Source organism: Condylura cristata, unplaced genomic scaffold (genome assembly GCF_000260355.1).
Source record: "Condylura cristata isolate star-nosed mole 26May11 unplaced genomic scaffold, ConCri1.0 scaffold00036, whole genome shotgun sequence".
Lineage (NCBI taxonomy): Eukaryota > Metazoa > Chordata > Mammalia > Eulipotyphla > Talpidae > Condylura > Condylura cristata.
Window position 1 is genome coordinate 7,254,760 of NW_004567137.1, and position 10,507 is coordinate 7,265,266.

Consider the following 10,507-nt stretch of genomic DNA (forward strand, 5'->3'; position numbering starts at 1 on the left):
GTTGGCATAGCAGTTACAGGCCTGGGTCAGGACAGAAAACGAAAGTGTTTGTCTTTGGGGTGCTGGGTTGTGGACACCAAGCAGGGAGGAATAACAGTATGATGTGACAGTTGGTTCAAGAGCAGCAGAAAATGATAATCCAGCTCACCTACTGTGTCATTACTAGGAAAGAGGAGAGCAGTGGAGACAGGCAACAAACTCCAGCCAGAATGAAGATGTTGCTGGCTCACTGCATTTAGGGGCTCAAGAAGAAGGGCAACAAATTACCAAAAGCCAAGCCCTTGAAAAAAGCCCTGTGGATGAGGAGTAGTTTACAAAACTGCCCTGGAGCCCAGATAAAATATGAAATACATGTGTGTTAACAGTAAAATGTCGCATTTGCTGAAAAGCCATAAAATCTCCTGAGAAACAGGGGTTTCATCCTTACTGTCACGGATTTCAGTTGGCAGAGGTGTTGGGTTCAGAGAGCCACCTCCTTGGGTTACCTTTCAGAAAAGTTTCTTCAGAGCTCCTCTTTCGGCGCACAGGGTGGGTGTCCCCAGGAGGCAGAGATGTTTAGTCATATCCAAAGTTCAGGTTTATTACAAAACGGGAAGGGAAGTAAAAGACGCTGGCACAGACTCAGCGGGCAGAGAGCTGCCTGTGACAGGGCCAGGTTTGTTCAAGAGAGGCCTGCACAGTCACCAGCGGGCAGCCTGGGCAGGAGAGCAGCCCCTGCCAACCTGCAAAGGGAGGAGGTGGCGAGGAAAAGCACCTGCCGGCCTCAGGGGGCACGAGGCTGCCTCTTGTCAGGGAAGAAATTGCAGATCTAATCTTTTTTTCCTCTGGGATTGTTCAGTGCTGTTAAATTATTTATTCTTTGGTTGATGCCTAAGGATTTTTCTACATTTGGTTTGGCTGGGTCAATTTGAAAGAACCAGTGATTTCTTATTTATTTTTACAATGATCCTTAATCTCCATATGCCCATCTGGTCAGCACCTCTAGATTCTTGACTTAGTGACTATGTTAGCCATCTCTACCGCGACCTCCAGCTTCTGGCCTTGTGTGAGTCAGTTTCTGGTCCCTCCTTCCCAAACTTTCTCCTCAGCCTCCCTCAGGAATGGCAACAGAATCGGCAGCAAAGTGGCACAATCTGTGCGTTCAGATGCTACTCCTGATTATTCCTGATTGGTAACTGACTGTCCTTTGCTATTAGAAGGTGAAGTGCACAGTCAAGTATCTTCTCAATATAAAACTTTAAAATTCAAGTGGCTTTTAAAAAAAAATTTAACATTCTTCATTTTGTGCATTTTTTCATTTTGGTTGTAATCCTGTGGACTTCCCACCACTGCTTCACCCCATCACCATATGGTGCCATCACCATAGTCCCATGTGCTCTTCCCACCACAGTCCCCAGTTTTAATCCTATTCCCCTCTCCACAATACCCCCCCCCCAATAAAATGTCTCTGGTTTATAGTTGTTTGTTGTTTTTCATTTTTACTTTATTACAGTTGCTTTTTTTTTTCTTCCTGATCCCTTATGCTCCTGCTATGAGTGAAACCATCCAGTATTTTTCCTTTTCTTTCTGGCTTATTTCACTAAGCACGATCCCTTCCAGCTTCATCCATGTTGCTGCAAAAACATGAGTTTATCTTTTGATTGCTGAGTAATATTCCATCACGCATATGTGCCACATCTTTTTAATCCAGTCATATATTTTTGGGCATTTGGGAAGCCACATCTTCCCTGGAACACCCCAGGGGGGTTGTTGACTGATATATAAAGAAGGACTCCAGAAGCTGATCAGTGGAATGCCTTATTGATAAGGTTGGAATCCTGACTGGGGAGTCAGGACTTGACCTACCAAGCCATCAGCAGATGAGAAATACAGTTCCACTCTTCACCTGCTGCTTCTACTTCCCCATCTCCTTTTCTGCTTGCTCATAGGACTAATGCTGTTTGACTGGTTAATCAATACAAAGGCCAGGATCTTGCTCTTCGGCAGCAATCTGCATTACATAGCTGCTCCACGACTCCCTTCTCTTTATCTGTGCTGTGTTGCCAGACACAACAGACCCCTTTTACCTTTTTCTATCAGTCCCCACCAGAAGGGCCTTATACTGGGGATCTCAGCGGTCCTGCTTTGGGTCAACTTTGTTTGTCAATGAGGATGGGTAACCTTGCGTGCTTAATTTGAAAAATATATTCTTTTTCTTTCTCTTCTCATTACTGTGTGCTAATCATACACTATTTGTATTAAAGTTATTTTGTGCTGCAGGTCTTACGCATGAGTACGTTTTGTCTTAATGGCAGAACCATTAGAGCTGGCAGATTCTGGGGTGCCCTTTACCCTGCCCTGTAACACTGGGCTCCATGCCCTTGCTCCAGTCCTTCATCCTTTATCTTTCCCCAGACTGATACAGCCTGGGGAAACAGCATCAATGGTAGACAGCAAATAGCAGCAATGGTAGACACTCTGTGCCTAGCACTGTGTTCTATGATGGAGACTGATAGAAAACTCAGGTAGGAGGCATCATGGGGCCAGAAACTGGCTCACACAAGGTCAGAAGCTGGAGGTAGAGGCAGGAATGATTAACATAGCTGTTAAGCCAGCTATAGAAAAATAAAGTATCTAGAGGTAAAGACCAAGCGGGAATATGAAGAGTTAAAAAAACAAAACAAAAAACGAATCACAGGTCTTTCAAATTGACCCAGTCAAACCAAATTACAGGAAAATCCTTAGGTTCTAATCCTAGAAATAACTAATTTAACAACACTGAACAATCCCACAAAGGAACGAACCCCTCCCAAAGAGAAGACTCTATCAGTGCAGTTTCTGCCCTGGCAAGAGGCAGCCTCGTGCCCTCTGATGCCTGCAGGTGCTTCTCCTCACCTTCTTCTCCCTTTGTAGAGGGGCAGGGGCCGCTCTCCTGCCCAGGTCGCCCGCCGGTGACTGTATGCAGGCCCCTCTTTAACAAACATGGTCCTGGCACAAGCAGCTCTCTCTCCCGCTTGTGTCTATACAAGTGTCCTTTACTCTTCTTTCCCTATTTAATGATGAACCTGCCCTTTTGGGTATAACTAAATATCTCTGCCTCATGGGGAACTCGCCTTGCTCCATTGCAAAGGGAGGTCTGAAGAAACTTTCTGAGAGATATCCCAAGGACCTGGCTTTCTGAACCCAACACCTCTTACTGACCTCACCATGCACATTGTTGCATAAATGAATGGTCTTAGAGGGAGAAACAGGCACAAAAAAATGAATGCTTTTAAAAAAATTTGTATATTCCCAGGCCCTCCCTGGTGGCACAGTGAGTTAAAGCACAGCACTAAGAAGCTAAAGCCACTTCTGCATTAGTTCGGTCTCCGCCCACCCCGGAGGTGATCCATATGGTGAGCAGACCTCTCCTGAGCCTCCCGCTGCTCCCCTCAGCAGTGTATTTGGTCAGTTGGCCTGTTCTGCTCCCCACTCTGACTCTCATTGGTGAATCCTCTCACTGCCCCTGCACCTCTGGCCTGTACCCCAGTTCTGAATGCATAAATAAATAAATCTTTAAAAAAAAATGTGTATATTCCCAAGTGGAGGACAAGAGCTGTAGAAAGCAGCTTGTGTGTGTCTGGCCAGTATCTCCCGTGTGCTCTGTACCATCCTTCCTTCCAGGCAGGGGCCAGGAGAACAGACCAGATCTTACAGACACAAATGATACACAGAGGGACATAGATGCTAACAGCCTTCCAGGCACTGGGACGACTTAGAAGACGGTCTAGTCGGCTGTACTGGGCCCATCCGAGGAGTTTCACTGAATGAGACTCACTTTCTATGAATTAAGTTAAGGAAAACAATTGCCCCCTTCACATGGTGGGTAGAAGTATCAAATCAGATTAGAAAGGAGACCTTCGTAAAGAGGTGCATAGTCCCACAGGTCAGCACACTGTATTCCTGCCTCCCCTGTTTCCTGTGGGTGAAGTCTAATAATGTCACTCAAGGTTGATTAGACACAGCTGTCACTGCCCCTCACAGGTAACAAGAAATGCTAGTTGAAGGCTGATTTTAAGATGCCACAGACACTTCACCTCCTCTCTCAGGAACACAATGATGGGTGGGGAAAGAGGAGGCCACCTGGGAACCAAGGCTAATGGAGACCCCCTGGGGTGAGGTGGGGCGGAGAGCCCCTGGGGTGAGGTGGGGCGGAGAGCCCCTGGGGTAAGAAACTGAGGCAGAGAAGGGAGAGAACTAGAACAATGGGAAAGTGGCTGTCAGTTGGACCTGGAGTTTGGGCAGACCACATGGATATGTACTGGAGGCAGACATTTCCCGATTTTAAAATACAGCCCTCCAGTGGGAACACATTTTGGTCACTGATCACATGTTTGTTTCAGTTTTGAAAAAGAAAGAAAAATAATTGTTACAGGGTAGCCCAGAGTGAAACTGGGCTGCCTGTCTGTGGGTCTTCACCCCGGCAGGCGCTTAAAATGTCATTATTCTGCAGACACACAAAAAGGGTCATGGGTTTATTTACAAAAGGGGAAAGGAAAAGGAAACAACCGAGGGAAAGAGAGAGGGATACAAAGTAAATGGAATATCTTACCAGCTCGGCTAACTTGGAGCTCTGGTAACAAAACTATACGCTAGCCCTGAGTCACCTGTCCTGAGAGCTGTTTCCCGAGCAAAAGAGACTGTTGGACAAAATGGTTCTCTATTTATCCCCAAAGTCCCAGAATGCCTGCTTAGCTCCGCCCTTGGGTCCTTGCAGTTCTCTCCCTGGTACTGCTGGGAGTTGTAGTTTCCAATCACTAGAGTAGGAGGTAGAGTCCAGAAAGCTGGAGTAGGGGTGGAGTCCACAAAACTCTGCAGAGTTCCTTTAGGACATCCTTCCCCTTAACAGAATTGCAGAAAGAGAGAGAAATAGAAAGAGAGAGAGAGAAAGAAAGAGAGAGAGAGAGGCAGCAAACTGGGCAGATGGGCTTTGATGCAATATTATGTTAATCAGCACATCTTACAGCAGAACAGTCTAGGAATTTAAGCACTAATGACACTTGTAGCAGATATTATTTTAATCGCTGTTGGGCACTTAGACAGCTTTTAAATTCTTGAGATTGTTTTAAGCAGCTATAGGAAGTGCTGTGTCCAAACATGGATTTTAAAAGTGTTCTTGGCATAATATCTAAGTAACTAATATATTCAAATCTATGTCACGTGCATAAATTATTCTCAATTGTCTAGAAATGCACTTTAAAATCAAATCACAATTAATGACACATGTCTATTATAAGATCATGTAGATTTCCTTTAATGCTAGCATTTTATCATTGGAACATTTTATCAGTAGAACATTAACTTGAATATAGTTGAATTATTCAATTATGAAAGAAGATACAGTCGAATCTTACAAACAGGGTTTTAATTATTTAACAGTGAAATTGTAAATAGCTCCTACTTTCAGAGACATTCACATAAAGATATTCTTTAGCTACTAAAAAAGGGCTACATACTTAAGATAGTGAGAATTAACAATATATTTCACTAATGACATTATTTTACCACTGATAATTATCAAGCAATTACATCAAATGTTAACCTGCCAGTCATATAATGTTTCCAAATAAAAATATTATTCTTGGGCCCTCCCTGGTGGCGCAGCGGGTTAAAGCACAGCACTAAGAAGTCAAAGCCACTTCCACATGAGTTCGATCCCCGCCTGCCACGGAGGTGACCACATGGTGTGGCAGACCTCTCCTGGCCCGCTCACTGCTCCCCTCAGCAGTGTACTTCATCGATCTGCCTGTTCTGCTCCCCACTCTGTCTCTGGTGAATCCTCTCACCCTCTGCATCTCTGGCCTGTACCCCAGTTCTGTATGAATAAATAAATAAATCTTTAAAAAAAAACAGATCTGTGAATATTAAAGTTGAAAGTATCAACATTTAAAAAAATATATTATTCTTGCTGGAAGGGGGAGGTGTACATTTTTTTTTTTTTCAGATTCTATTTAACCCAAATTGACTTTGAAAAGGAGTAAATGCGTAATGTTTCTATCAAAGCCTAAGGTTCTACAAATTCAAGTGAGTAGAGTCTGTTTAGTTTAGATAACGGGTTACTTCTATAAAACTGGTCTGTTCTCTGTACAGTGTGCACAGGAGCAAAGTATGTCTCTATCTGCTAAACTGAATCCAGCAGTTCCCAAAACATTACAAGGTGGGAGGCTCCTGGCTCTGGAAACTTCTATCAGCTCCTGTGTACCAGATGGTTCCCGTTCTCAGCGAACACCCCAAATGTTGGAATTGTAGGACTTCTCCCCAGCCGTCCCTTTCCTGTTCCTCCTCTTAAAACTGACCCCTCCTGAACCAGCAGCTCAGAGATTCACTCTGCTCTTTCCCATGCTGCCATGCCTTCTTGGACACTGAAATGAGGTGACTAAAAAGAATGGGAGATTGGTCAGAGAGATGAGGCAAGGCGAGTGGGTAACAGAATTAAAAAACCAACGATTCTAAATTAATGCATACAGATGAGGCCTGGTTGCAAAGAAAAAAGAAAAAAGACAATGAAGAGTTTCAGTCTTACACTAATCAATACTCTAGAAGTAAAAAGGCCCAAGGGTTTCATTCATATGGTTTTTGTTTTCAATAAGGATAGAACTATTATTGAGTGTAATTTGATATATTTTCACCAGTTTAGCAGTCTGTCTTCCAGGAGTCTGGTTTGATCACAGTTTTCTTCTGCAACTGCAAGAAAAAAACAAAAATGCCCAAAATAAGTAGACATTCTGTGCCTTAAAAGAAGTGAAGAGAAGCTCAGGCAGTTAACACTCCTAAATAAATATTAGGTTGCATTAGTTATGTTAGCACATGCACAATGCTGTTGGAAGGTCCCTAAAATAGATTTTTGAATGATTTACTTAAGAAATTTCTCCTCACTTGGGACCCATAGGGTAATTGGCATTTTACATCAAATTTGATGAATTAGAATCATCCACTGGCATCCAGGTACTATGATTCCTGTTCAAATGCATTTAACTTGAAAAAGGAGACATGCCAATGTTGTTGAAAGCATCTCTTATTAGCTGAACTAGAACTCTGGGGTGGAGGGGTGGGACTGGAGGAAGATGCGGAAATGGCACAAAAAGCTGAGACCTGTTTGCTGGAAGGGACTCTAAAACTTTATGAAGCAGGGAGAGAGGAGTCAGACCAACAAAGAATCCTGAGAATCTCTACATGAGAAAGGTTAAAGCCCACAATGGGGAGAAGAAAGGAAGGTGCAAAAGTTTCTCTTAAAGTCATTTCTAGATAAAATTCTGCCCCCCCGACCCCCAGTTAGTTATAATAGAATCTGAATATCGAAGTGACACTTTAACCTGGACAGCTGACACAGTGTGAAACAGGGCAGACAATGGGGTGTTTTTTAGAGAAGCAGAGAAAAAACTGAGCAAGAAAGGCATCCCTATATATAGGCCACTAAAATAAAATATAGGCCACTTTATAAAATAAGAACCTTCCAAATAATATAACTGTAGAATAAAAATATTAAAGGTCGTCTAGTGGCTAATGAATCTGAACCCACAGTTTTCTCACCAATTAAGTCTAGTGCAATTTGTTTCCTCATTTCATCATTGCAAACGATGAAAACATATTTATTTTATAAATACAGATTGAATTGGGAGCCTACAGTCAACTCCTTCCCTGAAGCTTCTGATGAATATTCTCCTCTTTAAAATGAACTATCCATTTTCCATGCTAGCTGATTTGCTGGTTCAATGCATCTTCTGGATAATCAAATTCAAAACTTCACTATCGATCAACCCACCTCCACCCGTGTCCTTCTCTTGCTGACTTTAAAAATCAGCAAGGGTACCAATGCTGGCCTTAGAAACGGTCACCCTGGATGCAGTCTCCTCTGAGGAGTGTCCCAGCTTGCTCCTCTCAAGGACACTGATCCAGGCCAGCCAGGTCTTCTCCCGACTCTGTGGTTGATATTCCTGAGCACATGCCCTTCAAACAAGGTTTCAGCAACTCTTTCCCAGAATAGGGGCAGAGGGACTGACCCCTTCCAGCCAATCCACTCCCTTCCCCACATATTTGTATCCGTTTTCCTGGGTGCACCTAATCAGTCTTTTCAAACTTCCCACCCTTTACTCCTGAGACACTGGTGTTCTGTTTCTTCCCCTACAATTCTGCTGTTTCTTTTAATTTCCTTCACTAACATGATCTTCCCTCTTTCTCCTTGATTTCTAGATATACTCCAAAGGAAATGCTTTATTATTACCCTTCTCACAATATGGCAGAAGCCGATGAGGGGTTCCATTTCCAAGGTTTCAAACTTGGTTAAGTGGCTCCGAATTTCCAGCTGTTCCCAAACTTGTCTGATCATCAGTATAATCTGGGGGCACTTCTTAGGGTTATAGGTTCTGAGGTCTCACTCCCATAGAACAGAATCAGAATGACTGGGCCCTAGTGGCTTTTCAGCAAGAGATGCCTTCTTGATAGGACCTGAGTCTGGTATGGCACATGGTTCTTTGGAAGAGCACTAACAACCATTACAATAGGGGAGTGGCTACAAAGTCTTAGATGCTATTGTTAAGTCTCAAAGTTCAGAAAGTCAAGCCTTCAAAAGTGTCTTTACTTTCCTGAGATCTCACAGTTAGAAGCGACAATGGGATTTTTAACTCTGGTCGATGACCCAGAGTTCTTCAGTTATGCCGCACCACTCCACAGTGTCTCCACTGGAGGTTTATGCCAAACCCTGCTATAAAACACCAATAAAGTGTATAGAAAATTGCAAGGAATTAGAATCAGCACTGGCCCATATGAACAGGGTGAACTTTATGATCTTCTAAGGAAAAACTAATCATTATAGTTTCTTCAACTATAAAATAATGAAGCTGATCATTGAGCTTTACTCAAATAGTTCTAGAATTCTAAGAGAAATAAAGATTATAACAGATTAAGGATTGTAGGGTTTGTATAAAATGTCTCAGGCTGACCAAAACATGCTTTTATGTTCTTGGGATTTCCTTCATGAGAAATATATTGGTCTGTCCATAATAAACACTGACTTTGGGGAAGAAGGGTAATATTATATATATATATATATATATATATAATAATTAAGACTGAAGGCAATTTTGCTGTACTCAGCACAGCATCCCAAAGGGAATCAAAGTTTCTCTGTCCTGTAGTTGAAGGAGGTCACTATGCTCATACCTTGTGGTTTCTGCCAGGAAGCCAGCAACACAGCCAATAGCTCAGGAAAAGTTAGTGCTGGAGGATGTGAGCTTCGTCTCTCTGAAGAAATAAAATATATAGAGCCCAGTAGCATTGAATATCAATATGAACAAGTCCTGCTCCTTTCTGCCACACTATTAGAAAAACCTCTGTGAAGCAGCTGTTGATCGCTTAGCAAGACTCCTTATGCAGAAAACTGATTTTTAGAAATACAAACATTTTACACTTGCTTTGGAAATTACTTGCAGTTTGTGTTCTGTGTTAAGGGCATGAAAGAAAATTTCAACTATACCTGATAGGGAATTTCATGAGCACAAGGAAGGTTTGGATAAACAGCTCAGGAGAAAATTTCCCCTTCAGAGGGATGTTGGGGCAGAAAGCTTTAGACGTCATCCAGGTTACAGCCTGGACCACCTCTTCTACATTCCTTCCAAAACAATTTAAGATAGTAATCTACATTCTCTGCCATGTGTAAAGTAATTATTTAATTGAAAGAGTATCTGTTAAATATTCAGTTATTTCAAACCTAATCAGAGACCAAAACATCCTGATTCAACACAAACCAGGATTTTTAATTTGCAAGTAACTGAAATTGGATTTTATCCTTATAAAGTGAATGAGCTTAATTATATTGCAAGCTTGAAAAATGCAAACAAGAATGTACAGGCCACTTCATATGCGCTCAACAGTGTTTTGTAATTCTCAAAATAAGTGTCCTCTTCATTGTTAACACTTCAATCTTCATCAAATGTAAAATTGTATTATTGTCCTTTAAATACAATGGTATGGCAAGGCTTATCTTGAAAAATAACAGCCCCAGGCTCAATTCCAAACCAGCACTTAATAACTATTTATGACTTGAAACACCAGGCAGCTCTTTGTAGTAGAACAGAGGGGTGTATTTGAAGTGTGTAAGCAATTCACTATTTTAATAATCATGACGATTTGACAACAAAACAACGTCATAGTAGTGATAGCAATAACATCACTGTTTAAGACGAAACTACAAAGGTCTCGTGATCCATGGAAGGTATATTTCTTGGGGTAGCTGGACAAACCCTGACACCTTCTTTACCTCCTGGGGATGCAGCCCCTGCACACCCAGTGGCCAGAGGTTGGATCAGAGAGAGCCGCCGCCACCGGCCGGTCTGAGTTTGGGCGCCGCACCCTCTGGGCCCCAGTGTCCCGCGGTGGGCGGCGAGGCGAGACTGGTTCCCACTCAGGTTCTCGGCTAGCCCTGCCGCAGGGCAGCCCCAAGGCGCGGGAGTCAACCCCACTCCCTTGGTCACTCACCCGGCGGCGGCCGGTC